General features: G+C 39.6%; 1 pseudogene; it reads right to left on the bottom strand.

Annotated features, from left to right (window-relative positions):
• Window positions 1-13,834: 13,834 nt before the first annotated feature.
• On the bottom strand, window positions 13,835-14,609 carry LOC139035473 (elongation factor 1-beta pseudogene; annotated as a pseudogene).
• Window positions 14,610-24,094: the final 9,485 nt, after the last annotated feature.

Genomic DNA, 24,094 nt, shown 5'->3' with positions numbered 1-24,094 from the left:
CTCTTTGCGACCCTATGGACTGCAGCCCACCAGGCTCCTCTGTCCATAGGATTCTCCATGCATGAGTACTGGAGTGGGTTACCATGCCTTTCTCCAGGGGATCTTCCTGACCCAGGGATCGAACTTGCATCTCTTGTATCTGCATTGGCAGGTGGGTTCTTTGCCACTAGTGCCATGTGGGAAGCCCATTTCTCCTGATGCCTGATACAAATGCTGTGGGTGTGCCATTCCAGTGCCTCTAATGGCGACCAGATATTTTTGAAAGCTCTCCCTTCAGTTCCTTCACCGATCAATCACCTTGACTACTACCGCACGATTTCTTCTGTTATTCTCTGGTTCAAAAATCTACACATTCCTTCCAAAGAGGGAACCTTTCATTGAACCCAACTGCACAGAGTCAAATACAATCAAACCACGTGAATTCATGTGGCCAGAACAAACAAGGCGATTTCCTAGACAGAGGCGTGCAGGAAAACACTCCAGTGAAGATGAGGGCTCCCGCCTACCACAAAGCAAGTGGTCAGTTCATCAGCTGAGATCTCTGAAGCTCCTGTAGACCTCCAAGCCCCATGTGCTCTTCCTTGTCTCTGAGACATCCTGAAAGCTGCCCCAGAACCTAGGAGGCAACTGCCTCCCCGCTTCAGGACCCTGCAAATAATACCACACTCTTCAGGACCCTTAAGGCAGGCCCTCCTTTAAAAAACCCACTGAGCCCCCTCACAAAAGTGGTTTAGCTGCCCCTCTCCTATGCTCCCACCACCTTATCTGCTCACCACACCATGGTGTGGACCATGCTAAATGGCATCTGCTCCCCAGCCTAGGTTGAGAAGCCCTGGTGGGTAGGGACAGGGTCCTATCCTTCCACGTGAACTCAGTAACTAAGACAATATTTGGCACATCGTAGGTGCTGAATAAATGCTTTTTGACTAATTGAGTAAGTGAGTCAGTGAAAGAATGGATGATTCAATTAAGTGAATGAAGAAATGCAACACTCCCCTAAGTGGAGGTGTGTGAAGGCATGAAGAGGCTGGAAAAACATGCCTCTTAGGAACAGACCCAAGACAGCACCCACCCCACCAGCCTCCTCTCCCAAGTCACCTCTTCCCCTGCACACACTTGTTCTCCCTGATCTGCCTCACCCACCCCGGAGGCTTCCATTCCCATCTGGATGTCATTGACTCCCAAAGCAATGGTCCCAAATTCTGTGCCAAACTTAAGCTTTGCTTGCCTGTGACTGTTCCACTTTAATTTTTGCAGCTACTGCTTCCTCCATGAGAGATCTCTTGTATCTCTGGATTTTGGAGAGTGCTTGCAATCTGGGAACAAGCACCTCTTCGTGTATGGGCTACATTCTGAACCTCCACCAACTGAAAGGCAAATCCCGCTATGTCAGATTCTAGAAGAATTTTAGCAGGTTTGGTGAAGGTAAAGGCATCCTCTATTTCCATGGAGATGTGCTATTCTACAGTGACAGAGGACAGAGGAGCAAAATTAAAGTTACTTGCCTTGAAATGTAGTAGAAAATGTAAAAATCCAAAGGCTAGATGTGTAGGGCAGGAGTGGGAACTTCTGGCTTCCAGATCTTGGCTCAGTTTTCTTCCAATCTTTGGCAAACACAACAAGTCATGGTTATATTAACCAAGAATGATGCTTATCAGTCGGTTACCACCCAGTCTGGAAATTATCCAGAGCCAATTGGAAGGCACTTGGGTGGTGATACATTTTACAAGCACGTTGTCATTGTCCTACTTCATTTCAGAATTCATTTTGGCTTCTTACCTCTCAACTCAATCCTCTTTTCCTCCAGAACCTGTGCTAAGTTTTAAAGGAAGTCTTTTGCTTTCTGCTCTTGTTTTATATTGTTGACTGAAGCCGTAAAATCACTGGATGTGAGAGCTGGAAAGACCCTGAGAGATTATCTGGTCTACCTCCCTCGTTTTTATGGGCTAGGAAACTGTCAGAGGTGACTTTAACTTTGAATTTTATGAGGCCTATTTGTGTTGACAACATGATGGATTGCTCTGCTTCCGAGACTGAAGATTTGCAAGGAAAAATATTAAAAAATGTCAGTGCTCTTCCTGATGGGAGGGAGCGTGGGATAACAGATCTCACTGCTGTAATTTTTCCTGTGCCACACCCTCTGCAGATATAATGTAAGATCTCTCTACCTGGGGTAAGCCAATTACAGTTGGAATGGCTGTAGAAGCTGATACTCTTCTTAGAGAGGAAATAATTGAATGCTAAGTGGTCACTCCCTCTCCCCAGGGTGACTCAGACTGACATAAAGGGCTGAAGACCTCTGAGGCAATAAAATGTCCAGTTGGCTGCACCCGCTATTCCCAAAGGGGGTTTCTCTTAGGGATTCTGGCTGTTCAGACCTCTTTAAATGAATCTACTCCTGTACACTACAGTTGTTAATTCTCCACTCCCCATTGGGCAGGGAGGCCACAGAAGGCTTCCTGGCAGTGAGGCACAGCTTGGTTTAGGAGCCGTAAACATCATGGGCTATGGTCTATGACATCAGAGAGCTGAATCTTGGAATCATTCTGGAAAAAGGCACAGAGTTCAGAGTTAGAAAAGCAAAAGCAAAATCTGTTCACAGAGGCAGTGAAAACCATCCGGAATGGAGAACTGGTTTCATGTCAACTCTGATTGGTAGTGCCTGCTTGGAGTACCTTATTGAGAAGGGTTAGGAGGCTGTGAGTCAGTGGAAAGGAGCACTGTTATAGATTAGTGGTCCCTGCCCAGGACGGGGAGAAATAGCAACCATACTAGACCTTTTCTTTACAGATTTAATTTTATATAGGAATGATGTATATACAGTTTTAAAAGTCAAATAGTACTTTCAAAGTTTGGCTTCTCTGGTGACTCAGTGGTTAAGAACCTGCTTGCCAATGCAGGAGATGTGGGCTTAGTCCCTAGGTTAGGAAGATCTCCTGGAGGAGGAAATGGCAACCCGCTTCAGTATTCTTGCCTGGAAAAATCCCATGGACAGAGGAGCCTGAAGAGCTACGGTCCCTGGGGTCGCAGAAGAGTCAGACATGACTAAGTGACTAGTGAACAACTTCCAAGGTTTATAAAGTAAAGCAGGAGGCCTCGTCCTACAGTTTTGCCAGCAGGCTCCCTGTCCTCACTGAAGAAACCACCTTAACAATAAACTTGGATTAGAAGGTGTTGTGGAAATAATAACATACAAGATTATTATGGAAAAATTATAGATGATTTGAGAGTAAAAGCAAGAAGCTATTGGTCCTAGATAGAGTGTTGTTCTTCAGTGGCTAAGCTGTATCCAAGCTTTGTGACCCCATGGACTGCAGTATGCCAGATTTACCTGTCCTTCACTATCTCCCAAAGTTTGTTACTCATGTTCATTGAGTCAATGATGCCATCCAACCATCTCATCCTCTGTTGTCCCCTTATCCTCCTACCCTCAATCTTCCCCAGCATCAGGGTCTTTCCAGTGAGTCAGCTCTTGGCATCAGGTGGCCAAAGTATTGGAGCTTCAGCTTCAGCATCACTCCTTCCAGTGAATATTCAGGGTTGATTTCCTTTAGGATGAACTGGTTTGATCTCTTTGTTGTCCAAGGGACTCTTAAAAGTCTTCTCCAGCAGCACAGTATAGAAGCATCAATTCTTTGGCGTTCAGCCTTCTTCATGGTCCAGCTCTCACATCTGTACATGACTATTGGAAAAACCATAGCTTTGACAATATGAACCTTTGTCAGCAAAGTGATGTCTCTGTTTTTTTAATACAGAGATAATACAGATTATCTGCATATTTGAGGTTATTGATATTTCTCCTGGTAATCTTGATTCCAGCTTGTGCTTCTGCAAATAAGTTAAAGAAGCAGGGTGACAATATATACCCTTGACGTACTCCTTTCCCAATTTGGAACCAGTCTGTTGTTCCATGTCCAGTTCTAACTGTTGCTTCTTGACCTGCATACAGATTTCTCAGGAGGCAGGTAAGGTTGTCTGGTAGTCCTATCTCTTGAAGAATTTTCACAGTTTGTTGTGACCGACACAGTCAAAGGCTTTGGCGTAATCCATAAGTGAAGAGGAACTAGAGACCCTCTTGATGAAAGTGAAAGAGGAGAGTGAAGAAGTTGGCTTAAAAATTAACATTCAAAAAACTAAGATCATGGCATCTGGTCCCATCACTCCATGGCAAATAGATGGGGAAACAGTGGAAACAGTGACAGACTTTATTTTCTTGGGCTCCAAAATCACTGCAGATGGTGACTGCAGCCATGAAATTAAATGATGCTTGCTCCTTGGAAGAAAAGCTATGACGGAGAGGTGTTTGGAAAATAGGAACTCAAGATTTGTATGGAAAAATTATACATGATTTGGAAAACAAGAAGTGGCAGATATTTTCTTCAGGCTAACTGTAAAGCTTGGCCCATGGACCAGCAATCCCGACTTCCTGTCTCATACACCAGAGGTTAATCCTAATCATGTACATTGAGCAATGATGCATCCCAATAGTTCATCTCGCGCACTTTCTTATCAATCCCAGGACATGGGTTAGAACCCAGCTTGCATCAGCTGAAAAATATTGGAGCTTAGCTGTCACACTCTCCACCATGGAATATTAGTTAGTTCCTTTAAGAAGAACATTTGATCCTTTTATGAAGGGAACCTAAAGTCCTTATCCAGAGCAAGTAGCAGAACAATTCAAAAGACCTTCTACATGTATAATCACATCGTACATGATATTGGAATTTGAAAAGATTGGTAGCAAAGATGCTCTTTTTCAAAACAGAATAAACAGATATCTGCATAGAGATTGACAACCTAGATAGCATTTTAAAAAGCTGAGACATTACTTTGCCAACAAAGGTCCATCAAGTCAAAGCTATGGTTTTTGCAGTAGTTATGTATGGATGTGAGAGTTGGACTACAAAGAAGGTTGAGCACCAAAAAATTGATGCTTTTGAACTGTGGTGTTGGAAAAGACTCTTGAGAGTCCCTTGGACAGCAAGGAGATCCAACCAGTCCATCCTAAAGGAGATCAGTCCTGAATATTCACTGGAAGGACTGATGTTGAAGCTGAAACTCCAATACTTTGGCCATCTGATGCAAAAAACTGACTCATTGGAAAAGACCTTGATGCTGGGAAAGATTAAAGGTGGGAGGAGAAGGGGATGACAGAGGATGAGATGGTTGGATGGCATCACCAACTTGATGGACATGAGTTTGAGCAAGCTCTGGGAGTTGGTGATGGACAGTAAAGCCTGGTGTGCAGCAGTCCATGGGGTCGGACATGACTGAGTGACTGAACTAAACTGAACTGATACAGGTTATCTATTTTCTCTTGAAGGAGCTTTGGTAGTTTGTGTTTTTCAAAGAGTTGATCCATTTCATTTAAGTTGTTAAATTTATGTGTGTAGAGTTTCATTATATCCTCTTATTATCGTTTAAATGTCTGCTGAAACAGTGATTACAGTTCCTTCCCCCAGTGTCTTCTTTTTGTCTTAATCGATCTGACTAGAGATCCATCAATTTTATTGATTTAAAAAAAGGAAGTGTTTGGCTTTACTGGTTTTCTCCTTGGGGTTGAAATACTCTATTTTTGTCTACCTTTTTAAGGTGGTCATTAATTGAGAACTTCCCAAGAAATTCCCTCTAAGAACTAATTTACTAGCTTCCTATAATATTTGATATGTTGTGTTTTCATTTCATTTAGTTTAAAATGCTTTCTGATTTTATTTATGATGTCTTCTTTGATCCATGGTCTATTTAGAAGTATGCTAGTTTCCAAACAGTTGGAGATTTTTCAAGTATTTTTCTCTTGTTTTTTAATTTAATTCCATTGTAGTCAGAGAACATATTTTGAATGAGTTGAATTGTTTTCAATTTATTGAGTTTTGTTTTACATTCCAGAATATTGTCTTAGTCAATATTCCCTGGGCACTTGAAAAGAATGTGTATTATGTAGTTATTGAGTGGGGTATTCTGTAAATATAAATATGGTTTACCTTTATGGTTACATTGTGTTTTTCAAGTTTTCTATGTCCAAACAGATTTTCTACTTGATCTACAAATTATTAAAAGAAGATGTTGAAATCTCTGATTATCATTGTAAATTTGCCAACTTCTCCTTTCCGGTCCATTAGCATTTTCCTTGATTTGTTGTGATGCTCTGATACTTGGTACAAAAACACTGTTATGTCCTTTGGTGAAATGAGCCTTTTATTATTATGAAATGAACTTCTTTATCCCTGCTAAGATTATTTGCAATGAATTCTACTTTTTTTTGGTATTAGTATAGCCCTCCAGCTTTATTTTGACCAGGGTTAACTTGGTACATCTTTTCCACTTTTATTTTTAATCTACTGTGTCTTTTGATTCCCAGGTGGTGCTAGTGGTAAAGAACCTGCCTGCCAATGCAGGAGACATAAAGACACATGGGTCCAATCCCTGAGTCAGGAAGACCCCCTGGAGAAGGAAATAGCAATCCACTCCAGTATTCTTGCCTGGAGAAGCCCATGGACAGAGCAGTCTGGCAGGCTACAGTTCATAGGGTCGCAAAGAGTCAGACATGACAAGCAACTTAGCATGCATGCATGCACTGTGTCTTTACATTTAAGATAGATTGCTTGCAGGCAGCATATAGTTAGGTGTTACTTTATTATCCAGTCTGACAATCTCTGGCTTTTAACTTGGTGTTTCTACCATTTGTGCTTTATACAATAAGTCATATGCTTCTACCTCACTGTTTGACTTCTATTTGTTCCATCTGTCATTTGTGAACTTTTTCCTACTTTATTGACTTCTTTTGGGTTAATTGAATAGTTTTATGAGCTTTTTTTCCTCCTTTGGGGACTTATTAGTTAAAACTCTGTTTTGTATACAATAGTTGGTTTAAAGTGTATCGTAAACAGCTCTAATACTCATTATCTACCTTCAAATAGTAATATTCTAGTTATATATGTACATAAATGTATATATGTGAGCACAAATGTTTATAAATAAGTACATAAATTATGTAGAAGAGTTTCACTGTGTCTACACGTCCTAGTATTAAGCAAAGACTGAGCTGTTTTTCTACATTGCTTTCCTCTCTGGAACTCGGCCTCTACAGTTTCTAGCTACCTCAGATTCCCAGAACTCCAATCTCTGCTCCTCATCTCAGAGAGAACACTGTGTTCTGCTCGGGAAATCCCTACACACTCTGCTGTCTAGAATGTACCTTCAGGCAGAAACCTACAATGGTGCAAGACTCATCTCATTGGTTTCCCTTTTCTCTGGAATCACAGTCTTTATCTTCACATCATCCTGTATCTTAAAACAGTTGCTCCCCATATGCTGTCCAGTTTTTTTCATTGTTTAAGGTAGAAGGGTAAATCTGGTTCTGAGATATACTTTTAATATTGTTGGATTCATTTACTGAATATTTATGGAAGACTTTTCCACTCATTTTCATAATGGAACATGACTGTATATCTACAGAGGCATATTTCACTTACAAATATAAATACATACATATGTGTATATAACTATATATGTCTGTGTGTGTATGTGTTTCTTATTCAGTTTTGGATTCAGTTTTAGGAGGAAATGGCAACCCACTCCAGTGTTCTTGCCTGAAAAATCCCATGGACAGAGGAGCCTGACGGGCTACAGTCCATGGGGTCGCAAAGAGTCAGACACCATTGAGTGACTAAGCATGCGAGCGACTTCTTAAAATGTTACAATAATCTCAGAAGTTTCTATTCTTTCTGTATTTTCCTAAATAAATTTAGGGAGTGTTCCTCAATCTTTTTTTTTTTTTTCTTTTTCGGTAGTATCTCCCCCTGTCACTAGAGCTTTTTTAGATAGGTTTTTTTCCCTTAATCCTTCACCTTGAAATTTTAATACTGCAGAGACGCTGTCTGTTTATGTACTGTGACCCTTTGGAGAACTACACACTATTTTAGTGCTCACTTTGGTAGCACATATACTACACACTATTTTAATATCTAAGATTTTTATCCTTCTTCAAAAACCAGTGGATTTTGATTCCATTGAGAATATATGAACTAGGGAATTACCTCGCTCTTCTATGTTTCATCTAAAAAATTTTCCTGGCTGTAGCTTATTGGAAAATAAAAGTTTTGATTCCCATTTTGCTTCTTTAATGCTTACTGGCCTGTATGGTATTTATATTTCTCCTTGGGCCAATTGGGAATTTAATTTTGATCTCAGAAATACAGAGCTGTTATTTGAGCAGGACATACCAGTCTGGCAGCAGAGATCACCCTTTTGATTGGCACATGCCCAGGCTGATTAACCAGCACCAAGCTCTACTTGATGTTGAATAATTTAAATATCATAGAGAGAAAAATCTATTTCATCTACAAGTTCAATATAGTAGACTATAGCTTTCACAACATTCTTTTATAATTTTTAAATGTTGTATGCATCTGCAGTTATTTCCTTTTTATCATTCTGATTTTGCTTTATATGATCTTTTTCCTTTCTTCCCAGAAGACCATCTTGTTTATCTTTTCAAAAAAATTTAAAGATTAGCTTTTAATTTTACTGATCTTCAGTATTATTGGTTGTTAATATTATTATATCTTAAATTATTATTGTTTTCTTATTGTTTACTTTGACTTCTGCCCATAATATTTTTTGCTTGCTTGTTTAGTCATTCAGTCGTGTTCAATTTTTTGTGACTTTGTGGACTATAGCCCACCAGGCTCCTCTGTCCATGGGATTTCCCATGAATACTGAGTGGGTTGTCATTTCCTTCTACAGGGAATCTTTCTGACTCAGGGGTAGAACCTGAGTCTCCTGTGTATCTTGAATTGAAGGGAGATTCTTTACCTGCTTAATACTGGGTTGACCAAAAGTTTGTTCGGGTTTCTCCATTAGATCTGATGGAAAAACCCAAATGAACTTTTTGGCCAACCCAGTATTTTTTTTCTCTCTGATTTCTTTAGTTTTGCTCTAATTTCTTTTTTCTTTTTTCTTGAACTAAACACTTAGCTCATTCATTTTCAATCTTTTTTGATTCCTGATCATTTATTTAAATGTGTAAATTTCCCTCCAAATACTGCTTCAGCTAAGTCCATAAATTTTGGCTTAAAATACTTTGTTTATTCTGTTTTCTATATGATAGTCATGAATTCCTTTTTAGTCTAAAGATTATTTAGTTGTAAGCAGTTTCATATCTACACTTAAAGAATTTTTAAAAGTTATTATCAACAACTGTGAAGAGTCTTATATTTTACCTACTCGTTAAGTTACCAATGTTGTCAGTCACCGTTTCAAAAACAGTGGCGAAAGACTCGAGACTTTGATCGAAAGGTCAAAGACAAAGGACTTCATCTTCTCATCGGTTCCCCTTGCCTCCCAAGTCCTACCGCAGTGATGCATGTAAGGGTCCAGGAGGAGGACACAGCTGCAAGAGGTTTCAGTCACAGTTGAAGGATCCTGAGATGAGGAAACTCCTATCTTGCCTAAGGAAGTATAAGCCAGCCTACCTCATCTTTTCCACACAGGCAGACATCGTCTTCATTTTCCTAGACAGCAAACAAACCTGCCCTCTGTCATGGAGGGAGATTATACCCTTATTTTCCAAGGCTGGTTGCTCTATGAACATCCTTGAAAAGGTAGTCAAAAGCTGACAATATTTCTGCTCACACAATATCCAGAAACACAAGAGACCCATGGAAAATTGTCTCCCAATAATTCAGCTCAGTTCAGTTCAGTTCAGTTCAGTTGCTCAGTCATGTCCGACTCTTTGCGGCCCCATGGACTGCAGCACACCAGGCCACCCTGCCCATCACAAACTCCCAGAGCTTGCTCAAACTCATGTCCATCGAGTCAGTGATGCTATCCAACTATCTCATCCTCTGTCGTCCCCTTCTCCTCTCACCTTCAATCTTTCCCAGCATCAGGGTCTTTTCCAAGGAGTCACTTCTTCACATGAGGTGGCCAAAGTATTGGAGTTTCAACTTCAGCATCAGTCCTTCCAATGAATATTCAGGACTGATTTCCTTTAGGATGGACTGGTTGGATCTCCTTGCAGTCCAAGGGACTCTCAAGAGTCTTCTCCAACACCACAGTTCAGAAGCATCAATTCTTAGGCGATCAGCTTTCTTTATAGTCCAACTCTCATAACCATACATGACTACTGGAAAAACCATAGGTTTGACTAGACAGATCTTTATTGGCAAAGTAATGTCCCAGCTTTTTAATATGCTGTCTAGGTTGGTCATAGCTTTTCTTCCAAGAAGCAAGTGTGTTTTAATTTCATGGCTGCAGTCATCATCTGCAGTGACTTTGGAGCCCAGGAAAATAAAGTCTCTCACTGTTTCTATTATTTCCCCATCTATTTGCCATGGAGTGATGGGACCAGATGCCATGATCTTAGTTTTCTGAATGTTGAGTTTAAAGCCAACTTTTTCACTCTCCTCTTTCATTTTCATCAAGAGACTCTTTTGTTCTTCTATGTTTTCTGCCATAAGTGTGGTGGTGTCATCTGCATATCTGAGGTTATTGATATTTCTTCTGGCAATCTTGATTCCAGTTTGTGCTTCATCCAGTCCAGCATTTCTCATGATGTGTTCTGCATATAAGTTAAACAAGCAGGGTGACAATACACAGCTTTGACATACTCCTTTCCTGATTTGGAACCAGTCTGTTGTTCCATGTCCAGTTCTAACTGTTGCTTCTTGACCTGCATAAAGATTTCTCAGGAGGCAGGTCCAGTGCTCTGGGTATTCCCATTTCTTTAAGACTTTTCCACAGTTTTTTTTTGTGATCCACACAGTCAAAGGCTTTGGCATAGTCAAAAAAGCAGTAGTAGATGTTTTTCTAGAACTCTCTCACTTTTCTGATGATCCAACGGATGTTGGCAATCTGATCTCTGGTTCTCCTAATAATTTTTTTTTTATAATTCATTTCTAACATCATTGCATTGTGGTTAGAGAATATAGCCTGTGTGATATCCATACTTAGGATTACTGGTGGAGGCTGGGGAAGATCTCTAGGAATGAAAGCACCACACATCACAGAACCTGCAGACCAACTCCATTCCTAGTTTCTTCATGAGGGATCGCCCCACTCAGAGAATCTCTTTGAATTCCTGGAAAGAAGCAGGTTATCTTGAAGAGATAAAAATCTTAGTCCCCTGTCATTGAGGCTGCCTGCTAAGTCACTTTAGTCTTGTCAAACTCTGTGCGACCCCATAGACAGGAGCCCACCAGGCTCCACCATCCCTGGGATTCTCCAGGCAAGAACACTGGAGTGGGTTGCCATTTCCTTTTCCAATGCGTGAAAGTGAAGTCGCTCAGTCGTGTCTGACCCTTAGCGATCCCATGAACTGCAGCCCACCAGGCTCCTCCATCCATGGGATTTTCCAGGCAAGAGTACTGGAGTGGGTTGCCATTGTCTTCTCCGAGATATTCTACACAGGTTCCCACTGAATTTTCAGATTGGCAGGGTCTTAAAGCTACCCACCTCCCCAGCTCTTCCATTTCCCCCACATGCATACCTGGCATCTGGACTGCTCTTGCTAATTTCTAGTCCATGGAAGTGATGGGGCCAGAAAAAAAAATCCTGCAAAGCAATGTAGGGGATAAGTAAGAGCAAAATTCACCCTCCACAGCTACACCTACTGTTCCACTGTGTCCCCATCCCAGACTGCCTTGAGTTTCTTCCACACCAACTCAGAATGGTCTTTTGTTTCCTTGTGGTCTTTTCAAAGCTTTGATGTTTGTTCCACAGCCTTCTCAACTCCTCAATCAAGTTCTCAACTCTGGCTGCATATTGTTTGGAATTGAGGTGTATTTTAAAAAGTCTAGTGCCAAGATTCTGCTTCTGAACATTCTGATACAAATAGTGCAAGGAGGGCTCCTGACTATCAGTAGTTTTTGAAGCTTCCATAGATAATTCTAATGTGCTGCAAAGGTTTCCAGCCTCCCTGGGATGGTTTAGGGGAAGGGGACCTCACAGTCCCGGTCTCTTAGTTTTCCTATTAGGAGCTAGAAGTTTGTATTTTGTTTAATGCTCAAATGACTGAACTCATATACCTAATAAAAATATTTTTTTTAAAAATTATCTTGAAATTTTAAACTAACTATAATTTGATTAAGTTCTCCTATATCATTTAAAATGCAATTGCAAATTCATTATGGCTGTTTTTTGAATACTTCAAATGTCATAAAACTTTCACAAATCAGGGACTACAAAGCTTGTTATTATACTTATACTTGAATACATTCTAAAGCCTTGGAACAATGAACTTATTCATTTCTTTGATAATTTATGTGCTTGTTTTATACCTTCCGAGGGGATATTAGTATACTTATTTTAATATCTTCCTAGGGTTTCAGTAATACATTTTTATTTCTTCCCAGGGGTAGAGTAATATTACTAGACCCTCCAAAAAAAGTATATGTGCTCAGCCCAGCCAAAGCTGTAGAATCTGGATTACTGGCTGATCCATTTTTGGTCTGGGTACAGGACTCATCATCAGGCTGCATTAACTTCCGGCCTTACAGCAACATGAATTTTAAGGTCACACCTTCACTTGGGTTTTACTTTTTTACAACCTGCTGTCTTTCAGGAAATGATGTACTTTTAAAATCTCACTTTGCCAGAGTTACAAAACCCAATGTCCTATCAGTATGATATATTGACTTGGTCTGTTACCTTTTTAAAGAATTATGTATTTCTTATTGGTGTTTTATTAAAATGAGTAGGGCCATCTAGTGGTTTCATTTCCTGTAAGATGAGGCATTGGGTATGGGTTGTAGACTCTTCCTCTTTGGAATATTTGACTAATTCATCTTTTTGGAAGACCCTGTTGCTCCTTTTTTCTATGTGGTAACATTGTGTGATCACTGATCCTGATTAAGTGTTGGACCTTCTTTCCACTTAAGTTGTATGTTCAACTCAGTACCAGCCAAACCACTCGTTTCTCCTTTTGCTTGAGTTTCTGCTTTTTTCCTAGATTATTGGTTTGCTCACTTTCACAATTTTATTTTTTCCTCTGAAACAAATATGTGTACATAGCTTTATACATTTTTATAAAAAACAATAAAGTGGGAGAAACAAAATATCCATATACAAATAATAGCTACTTGTTAAAATCCATTAACAAGAGGCAAATTCATGGTTGGTTATCTATTTTTTGTATCACAACTATATTTTTGTACTCATTATCTTAACTTCTCTGTTTTAATAAATATTATGAATCCATACTACTTGGAAGGAAAGTTATGACCAACCTAGACAGCATATTAAAAAGCAGAGACATTACTTTGCTGACAAAGGTCCATCTAGTCGAGGCTATGGTTTTTCCAATAGTCATGTATGGATGTGAGAGTTGAACTATAAAGAAAGCTGAGCATTGAAGAATTGATGCTTTTGAACTGTGATGCTGGAGAAGACTCTTGAGAGTCCCTTGGACAGCAAGGAGATCCAACCAGTCCATCCTAAAGGAGATCAGTCCTGGGTGTTCATTGGAAGGACTGATGTTGAAGCTGAAACTCCAATACTTTGGCCATCTGATGCAAAGAGCTGACTCATTTGAAAAGACGCTGATACTGGGAAAGATTGAGGGCAGGAGGAGAAGGGGATGACAGAGGATGAGATCATTGGATGGCATCACCGACTCAATGGACATGAGTTTGGGTGGGCTCCAGGAGTTGGTGTTGGACAGGGAGGCCTGGCGTGCTGCAGTCCATGGGGTCGCAAAAAGTCGGACACAACTGAGTGACTGAACTGAACTGAACTGATGAATCCATGGTCTTTTGTAGATTCAATTTGCTCGAAGTAACCATAATAAAAATAATATTTCATGCTCAAACTGTTAAAACTTGATTAATAGAAACTCTTTTTTTTTTTTGTCTTTCAAACTTTTATTTAAGGGCACTGATCCATGATGGATTTTAGATCTTGTTGAACGCAGCCACATCCATAGACTGTACATACTCATCGAAAGCAGTGATCTGATCCTCCAGCATGTCTGTCCCAACTTTGTCGTCTTCAACTACACACTGTATTTGAAGTTTTTTAATGCCATACCCAACCGGAACTAGTTTAGAAGAGCCCCAGACCAAGCCGTCTGCTTGAATGCTTCTGACGGACTCCTCTAGTTTTGCCATATCGGTCTCATCATCCCAAGGTTTCACGTCTAATAAGATGAAAGACTTGGCGACAAGTGCTGGTTTTTTGGCTTTCTTTGACTCATACTGGGCAAGGCGTTCTTCTCTTAGCCTCTTGGCTTCTTCACTTTCCTCCTCCTCATCAGATCCAAAGAGATCAATGTCATCATCATCTTTACTATCTGTAGCTCCTCTTTCTGTGGTGTCTTCCACATTAGCAGGGCCATACTTGCCCAAAGCTTTCTTCACTCCTGGCAGGCTGGCCTTTTCCTTCTCATAAGATTTGATGTGATTATACCAAGGCAGGGCATGACACAGTTGGCAGGTGGTGGGCCAGAGATGGCTTCAAATACTGCCACATCTGCTTGTGATGGCACATACCCCTCTATGTAACTCTTGTCCGCCAAGTAGTTGTTGAGCACCTGGAGGCCAGCGGGGCTTTTCAAGTCTCCAAAACCCATGGCGGCGGCTAATCTAGAACTGGGAGGCAGCCAAGAAAAGGAGGCGCGCCAATAGAAACTCTTAAATTGGGTTGTTTGGCCTTCTTATATTGCCTCTTACAATATTTTTTTCCATAAAAATACTTGATTTTAATTTTTAACTTTACATTACATATATATCTATATTTACATAGCATTTTTAATTAGAAGAGAATAATAAAAACTCAAAACCAGTTAACATCTGGATAAAAAGATCACGATGGTTTACCCATCAGTTGCAGAACTGATTAACTAGTTGGTTGGCTAACTAGTTGACTGGATTTATACATTGGACCTTCAGGTTAGTGAACTTGAGCAATGACATCCATTATTTGGTTTTAAGCCATTTCCTATTTTTTTGCTATAATATTCCTCTGCTATTACTGATGGTGGTGATTTAGATGCTAAGTCATGTCCAACAGTTGTGACTCCATGGACTGTAACACACCAGGTTCCTCTGGTGATTACCCAGGCAAGAATACTGGCGTGGGTTGCCATTTCTTCTCCAGAGCCTCTTATACTTTAAAAAAAAAAAAAAAAAAAAAATCTTGCTTTCTGGGGGCAGTAGGATATTCCAGGCTCATTCTGATCTTTCTTTTCCATTTTCCAGCATGAAGAACCATCTATCCTCTGGGCAATCCTATTTCATTTTTTCACTTGACAAAAGTATTAGAATTGTGGGCAGAGGAGGATGTATATGAAAAATGGGCAAGAGTTCCCAAAGCCAGTGCTTGGTGACAACCTAGAGGGGTGGGAAGAGGAGGGAGGTGGGTTCAAGAGAGAGGGGACATATGTATATTTATGGCCAATTCATGTTAATGGATGGCGGAAACCATCACAATACTGTAATTATCTTCTAATTAAAATTTTTTAAATATATACATTTTTAAAAAGTTCCAACACTGCTATTGAGCCAGTTGCACTGGAAAATGTGACTTTAAAAATGGTTTCCTAAGATTTTTTCAAATGTAACGATGTTATATTGATGTACCTTACTTTTCCTATACCAGAGAAGGAAATGGCAACCTATCCCAGTATTCTTGCCTGAACAATTCCATGGACAGACTCTTCTGTCTGGAGAAGTCTAGTCCATGGGGTCAAAAAGAGTCAGACACAACTGAGTGACTGAGCATACACTTTTCCTATAGTAATTGGTATCACCTGTTATGAACACTTTCTCCCTGGTAACAAAGGTCCTATAAATATACGTGCCCCTAATATAAGTGTGAAAGTGAAAGCCACTCACTCCTGTCCAACTCTTTGCGACCCTATGGACTGTAGCCTGCCAGGCTCCTCTGTCCATGGAATTCCCCAAGCCAGAATTTTGGAGTGGGTAGCTGTTCCCTTCTCCAAGGGATCTTCCCATCCAGGAATCGAACCCAGATCTCTCTCACTGCAGGAGGATTCTTTACTATCTGAGTAACCAGGGAAGCCCAATAAAACGAAGAGCACTATGTGTTGGCCGGGAAACGAACCCGGGTCACCTGCTTGGAAGGCAGCTATAAGTCCTTTTTTTTGGCTATACTGCAAGGCAATTGGGATCTTAGTTCCACAACCAGGGATTGAACCCGTACCCTCTGCATTGGCGCATGGAGCCTTAACCACTGAACCAACAGGGAAATATGGTCCTAATGTGGTCCCAGCACTATCCCGGCTTTGAGGAATTCACAGTCTGGTAGGAGAAAACTGGATGTAACAGCTCTCTGTTCTCTCCATGGGACCTTAGATATTGCTTGTCAGAATAGCTCACTTCCCTTGGCACATTAATTCTCCTAAGAATAACTTGATAGAGATTGAGATCAACACAGAGATTTTTAAAAATAGATATAAAGGTCTTGGAAGACTGAGATATAAAGACAGGGAGACACTGAGAAACAAAGAAACAAAAACAAAGACAGGAAGAGATTAATGGGATGAGAGCGAAGGAGATGTGCTTTGTGACGAGAAGTGTGGGAAAGAGACAGCACCAAGAGTGTGGAGCAGGAAAGATAGAGGATTACAGAAATACCTGAGACAAAAAAATAAAGGAAGTAAAACAGATGACAGATATGGAAAAAATTATTACTTTCGAGAGGGGATTTATAGCAAGATACGAGAAGCAGGGAGAGATGTGAGGACACTAAAGGAGAGAAAAATGGACAGGATGAGAAAGAGAAGTAGAGAGAAACTCACTCATACAGTTTCTTTCCTAGACCACAAATACAAGCCACAGACTCACTGATAGAAAAACCCAGCAGAATTTGAATTGTTTTAGCTGAGCTCATGTTAATAAGTAAGCTCTCTGGGGTTAGCTACATATTTCCAGTCTCAGCTTTGCTTGGACATTGGTCTTTAGGCTACTTATGTTTGCCAACAGCATCTTCATGTCCATTTTAGGCTTTGCGAATTCAGCTACTAGATCTAACTTCCCATAGCTTATGATGTAAAAGATCTCTGATTTCTTCTATTCAGTGCTGGGATTAGCTGAAAGTCAGTCTCACTTGCCCCATTCATTGTTGATCAGTCTCGGGCTGATCAACATTTCCACTGCTGTCAGCAGGCTGTCCCACAGCGCAGAAGCCAGGAGTGTTATTGTTCTTAGATCATACTTCAAGCCACTGTCTCTGCGTCACAGTCTCACAAAATGCTCTGGACCGCGTGATCAGTGCCTCACAGAAACTTGTTGGAAGGAGGGCTACCCAGTTCTGCTGTTACCCTGTCGGCCAGGGGAGAAAGGCAGAGGTCCTAGACATCGGAAAATACACCAAGTTTGCAAAGGTGATGGCCGAATCTTTCCTTGGATTCTTCTTCTCATTCTCTTGACATAAACCCTTTCTTCTTGTTAATATGGGCTTATGTCACCCGGGCTTTGCTCAGGTTGACTTTCTCCTGGTGAGTCCAGTTTAGTCTCACTGGGGAGCTTTCTCAGCTTACAGGAATGCATCAAGTGACTCGTGGATCCAGTGTCAGCATCTACCAAGTATTGGTCTCCAAATTTGGTATATGTGAAGAGTTATTTGGGGACCTGTTGAAAAGGCAGGGACCCACTTGAAGAGATTTTATCTGAGGAAAGGGAATGCAGGCAGCCATCTGAATTATAAGACTCCCTAATGCGATTCTGATGTGGGCATCCCTACGCCATCTTTCCAGAAATATTTCCCAGAGTAGGTCTTTGCTTATACTTCAGAAGATATCTTGCCAGTCATGAACCTGATATGACCTTCTGCTTGTCAGGCACAGGTGTTATCTAAGACTTCAAGTCTTCTTCCCAGACTACATAACTTATGTTGCCATCTTCAACATCAGTTCACAGCCTGGATACACTGATAAACTTGATTTGTAGAGTTGATGGAAATTAATTCATATCTTTTTTAGAATAAGAAGTCTACTCTTTAAGTGGGCAATATCTCCCTATAAATCTGCTAGAAAATGAAAGGTTCATCAGAAGAATTTGTGTATTATGAGCAGCTTTCATTTCCAGAGAGCTAAGAAAATGATAGATTCCATAGTAACATTCTATCTTTTAGATTCCATCTTTTAAAAAATAATTTTATTTATTTATTTTATTTTTTGGCTGTGCTGTATCTTCATTGCTGCATGGGCTTTTCTCTAGTTGTGTGAGGGGGAGCTACTCTCTGGTTGCAGAGTGTGGGCATCTCATTGTGGTGGCTTCTCTTGTTGTGGAGCACAGACTAGGGAGTGCGGGCTTCAGCAGTTGCAGTGCATGAGCTCAGTAGTTGCCGCTCCCGGGCTCTAGAGTACAGGCTCAATAGCTGTGGTGCATGGGCTTAATTGCTCCATAGCATGTGGGATCTTCCTGGATCAGGGGTCTAACCTGTGTCTCCTGCTTTGGCAGGTGGATTCTTTACCACTAAGCCACCATGGAAGCCCCTAGATCCCATCTCTGATGATGTTCTTCCAGCGAAATTCTTTCCATTTTGTTCTTATTTTTTATTGCCTTTCTATCATTTTTTATTTTTGATTTTCATCTTTGACTCTATTGTAGTACCTGTAAGGTTTCACTTATCACTAGTATCAGAATTACTTATTTTTCTTTTTTCCATTCACTTTGCTGCACACACATGGTGATGTTCATAAGACTGAGCAGTTGGCTGCTGGGCATGGCCACTACGATGTAGCTCAGAATATTCTTTGCTGCCTGGCTTATAAAAGTCTGAACTTTGCATCTGGAAGGTGCATAGATGTGTCAGTGCAAAGGGTTTAAAAAAATGCAGGATGCAAAGATTTTAAAAGTCTGGAAATTGAGGGCTGTCTCAGAAATGAGAATCCAACTTAAATGAAACTGGTTTGCTATACAAAGTGTAAGATAAAGCTTTATTACTCATCCATATATTATGCTTGCTAACTATGCTGGATTACAGCAATGAAGACATGAAGACAGACATGGTCAAGGACTTTAGAGAATGTTGGAGGAGATAGGCATGTAAATTACAAGTAAACTTTATAAAAGAAATACAGGGTACTGTGTATATGCTGACAGGGACTCCTTTCACCCAGAGAAGGCTAAGTGTGGTTTAGCCAGTGATAAAGGTAGAAAGAAATGTTGCAAAATATCCAAGCCCTTAGAAATAAGAAACAGCATGGTATGTGCAGCAAATGGTAGTTTTCAAAATCGATGTATCATTATTTCCCATTCCACATGCTTTTCTTGACAGTGTGACTTTGATGCTACACCAGACTAGAGCTGGATCAATATGATCTAATGTGATCTCTGATCTGAAAGTGATGCTATGCAACTTCTGAGGCTAAGTCATAGAAGATGATAGAGTTTGGGATGCTTTCTTTAGGAACCCAGCCACCATGCTGTGAGGAAGCCCAATCAGCCGTTTGACGAGGCCATGCGTAGGTGCTGTGGGTGACAGCCCTAGAAGAAGTCCCAGTCAATGGTTAGTATCAACCACCAGACATGTGAGTAAATAATCCTTCAGACTTTTCCAAATGCCATTCTATGCCTCTTCCTTCCTGAAGCCCCAGACATCATTCAGCGGAGAAAAAATTCAGCAGTAGAGAGGGCTTCAAGCATAGCTCTAACAGGACTCTTCTAGTCCTCGTTATTAGCAGTCCTCTCTTGAGTGTGGGTGATTTCTTTTATGGTATTAAAGAGTTGTAGAAGTTCTAGCCTTCATATTTGTACATTATGTATTGACAGCAAGAGAGAGACAGCTCTCTTACTCCCAAACATTCAAAGCATAAAACAAAACTACTTCTCTCCGATTGGCCCTACTGAACCAATTACTGATGCTAGAGAAATTCCATATGTTGATTGGCTTACGTCTGATTCAGTGCACAATGACTGCAGCAAGAGACAAGAGACTGTTAACCAGCTTTTGACAATCATGTCTCAGCTTTGGAACAAGTGAAATCAATTCCACCAACCAGATTTCTGCTACACTGCTGGAGAAGGATATGTAAAAAACACATCGACATGTATATTTTGTAAGTCATTTTCTCTAGACCACTGGTGGATGCCAGCAGTCTAAGTGAATGAACTGAAGATACTTTGGTGGTTTCAGAATGGTCAAAAATACTTTATGGAACATAAAATTACTTTCACAGAAGTATAAGCATTCCTATATTTTTATTTTCAAAGATTATCCATGTTATAAACAGTTGTTTTTTGCTGAAAATCAGTCAGTAGAATTCCTCTAGGCTAATGGAGCTTCTCACCATGCAGATTGTACTGTCTACTTGATTATGAATTTTATGAGGCTACATTTATTACTGCTCACTTTTATATTCTGAACCACAGCACTATGTCTGGCATACACTTAAAACCCTCATAATTACTCATTGAGTATTTGTTGAATGAATGCTTCCTTAATATGTATATTTCTCACTTCCATAGAAGAACCGATTGCTCAGTCGTGTCCAACTCTTTGCAACCCCATGGACTGTAGCCTACCAGGCTCCTCTGTCCATGGGATTTTCCAGGCAAGTGTACTGAAGTGGGTTGCTATTTCCTTCTCACTTCTATTATACTGTGTTTAGTCATAGTTCCTAAAAATGGTTTATTGGTCAAGAATAATGCTGAGCATATTAAATTAATGTAAATTATGTAAATTTAAATAGTGAGCTGATTCCAGTGTAAATAAAGAATGAGAAAATGAAGGTGCTGGGCAAATGGAGCTGTGTAAAATGATGATTTGATATGAAGAAATGAAATATAAAATTGTGAATATGAAGTATAAATGTTCACTATTAAGTCTATATAAAATTTGGTTTTTTATTGAGTTGGTGAAGTTTGACCTCTAAGTCTTAATTTATTGCTTATTATAAAACTATCAGATATGATATATATATATATATATAATTTATATGGAGGTCATTCATAAAATAGAAACAGAGTGTATAGCTTCTAAATCCATATAGGGAAAATTATGGCTAAAAAATACCAACAATTTAATAGCAAATAATACTCAATAAATCAAAAGGAAGCAATTAAGGATGAAAAAACAAAATGAAATAAAACATGGAAGAGGAGGTATAAGTAAAAGCATAGACTAAGGTAGTTAATTTAAACCCAGTTGATTTTATATTACAGTAAATGCAAATGAACTAAATTCACCTTTAAAAAGGCCACATTGCCATGAACCTATGGACACCTTATCTTCGACAAAGGAGGCAAGAATATACAATGAAAAAAAGACAACCTCTTTAACAAGTGGTGCTGGGAAAACTGGTCAACCACTTGTAAAAGAATGAAACTAGAACACTTTCTAACACCATACACAAAAATAAACTCAAAATGGATTAAAGATCTAAATGTAAGTCCAGAAACTATAAAACTCCTAGAGGAGAACATAGGCAAAACATTCTCCGACATAAACCACAGCAGCATCCTCTACGACCCACATCCCAGAATATTGGAAATAAAAGCAAAAATAAACAAATGGGACCTAACGAAACTTAAAACTTTTGCACAACAAAGGAAACTATAAGCAAGGTGAAAAGACAGCCCTCAGATTGGGAGAAAATAATAGCAAACAAAGCAACAAAGGATTAATCTCAAAAATATACAAGCAACTCCTGCAGCTCAATTCCAGAAAAATAAATGACCCAATCAAAAAATGGGCCAAAGAACTAAACAGACATTTCTCCAAAGAAGACATACAGATGGCTAACAAACACATGAAAAGATGCTCAATATCACTCATTATCAGAGAAATGCAAATCAAAATCCCAATGAGGTACCATTACATGCCAGTCAGGATGGCTGCTATCCAAAAGTCTACAAGCAATAAATGCTGGAGAGGGTGTGGAGAAAAGGGAACCCTCTTACACTGTTGGTGGGAATGCAAATTAGTACAGCCACTATGAAGAACCGTGTGGAGATTTCTTAAAAAACTGGAAATAGAACTGCCATATGACCCAGCAATCCCACTTCTGGGCATACACACTGAGGAAACCAGATCTGAAAGAGACACGTGCACCCCAATGTTCATTGCAGCACTGTTTATAATAGCCAGGACATGGAAGCAACCTAGATGCCCATCAGCAGACGAATGAATAAGGAAGCTGTGGTACATATACACCATGGAATATTACTCAGCCATTAAAAAGAATTCATTTGAATCAGTTCTAATGAGATGGATGAAACTGGAGCCCATTATACAGAGTGAAGTAAGCCAGAAAGATAAAGACCAATACAGTATACTAATGCATATATATGGAATTTAGAAAGATGGTAACGATAACCCAATATGCAAGCCAGATAAAGAGACACAGATGTACAGAACAGACTTGTGGACTCTGTGGAAGAAGGCGAGGGTGGGATGTTTCAAGAGAACAGCATCGAAACATGTATACTATCTAGGGTGAAACAGATCATCAGCCCAGGTTGGATGCATGAGACAAGTGCTCGGGCCTGGTGCACTGGGAAGACCCAGAGGGATCGGGTAGAGAGGGAAGCGGGAGGGGAGATCGGAATGGGGAACACATTTAAATCCATGGCTGATTCATGTCAATGTATGACAAAAACCACTATTGTAAAGTAATTAGCCTCCAACTAACAAAAATAAATGGAAAAAAATAAAAGCCACATTGCTAGACTGGATAGAAACATAAATTATATGCTGTTTAAAAGAAACATAAGAGGATGAGATGGTTGGACAGCATCATTGATTCATGGATATGAGTCTGCGCAAACTCCAGGAGACAGTAGAGGAGAGGGGGGCCTGGCGTGCTGCGGCCCACGGAGTTGCAGAGTCGGGCATGACTGAGCGACTGAACAACCGCCTAAAACCTAAGGATACAGAAAGGCTGAAATTAAAACATGCAAAAATACCCCATTCAAACTGTGAGAAGAACAAAGCTGATATAGCTATACTAATATTGAACAAAATAGACTTTAGAAATTTCTAGAGACAAAAGAGCCATTTCATAATATCAAAACATCATCTCCCCAGTAAGTTATGTCAGCTTTTAATTTGTATGCACTTAATAACATGTTCTTAAATGCATAAAGCAAAGGATGGTTTGAACAATATACTTGAGAATTTTTACCTAAATTGACATACAGATGTTATGGTCACCTTTCAGAACAGAGATAGACACTTTAATCAAACTTTGATTCGGATGCTGATACTGGTGATTCCACACACATACCAAAATGATATGAAATGTTCTATTATTCAAATAATGGGCCAAATATTGGAAACTGAATAACACATTTCTAAGTAACCTCTGAGTCAAAGAATAAATCACAAGGAAATTTAGCATATATTTTAAAGGATATGGCTCTTCTCATTTTCTTTCAGAAAACAGAGTAGATGGGAAGACTTTCCCACTAGTTTTATGAGACTAACCTAACCTTGATACCAAAATCTGAAAAAGAGGCAACAGAAAAATATCATAGAACAATATTCTTAATAAACATAGACGTAAACACCTCTAAACAAATATTAGCAAATAAAATTGAGCAATATGTTAAAAGATATCATTATATCATCCTGATAATGCAAAGCTGGTTTAATATAAACAGCCTCAAGGAAGAGTTATATGATTATTTCAACAGATGTAGAAAAATATTTCACAAAAGTCAATATTCATTCACCATAAAAACTTTTAGCAAACTAGGAATAAAAGGGGAAAAATTTCCCTTGTCTGACAAAGGCTATCTATGTAAACCTATAGTTAATCTTAATAACAATTAAATGCTGAATACTTTTACATTAGGAACAAAACAATGACAACCACTCTTACCAATTCTTTTAGACAACTGAACTGGCAATCTTAGCCTGTACAATAAAGAAAGAAAAAGAAATGAGGGGTATAATGACTGGAAAGAAAGATGTAACATTGTATTTGTAGACAAAATGTTTTTTGGAAAATCCTAAGAAACTTATGAAAGAATCTATTAAAATTAGTAAAGCATGGATTGTTTGTTGTTGTTCAGTTGCTGTCCTGTTGGACTCTGCGACTCCACAAACTGCAGCACGCCAAGTTACAGGATACAAGGTCACTATCCACTGAAGTTATATTCTATAAAGATGTTGTGAACACTGAATTAGC

This window comes from Odocoileus virginianus, chromosome 6, assembly GCF_023699985.2.
Source record: "Odocoileus virginianus isolate 20LAN1187 ecotype Illinois chromosome 6, Ovbor_1.2, whole genome shotgun sequence".
Classification (NCBI taxonomy): Eukaryota; Metazoa; Chordata; class Mammalia; order Artiodactyla; family Cervidae; genus Odocoileus; species Odocoileus virginianus.
This window is presented reverse-complemented; position numbering and strand designations above follow the sequence as displayed.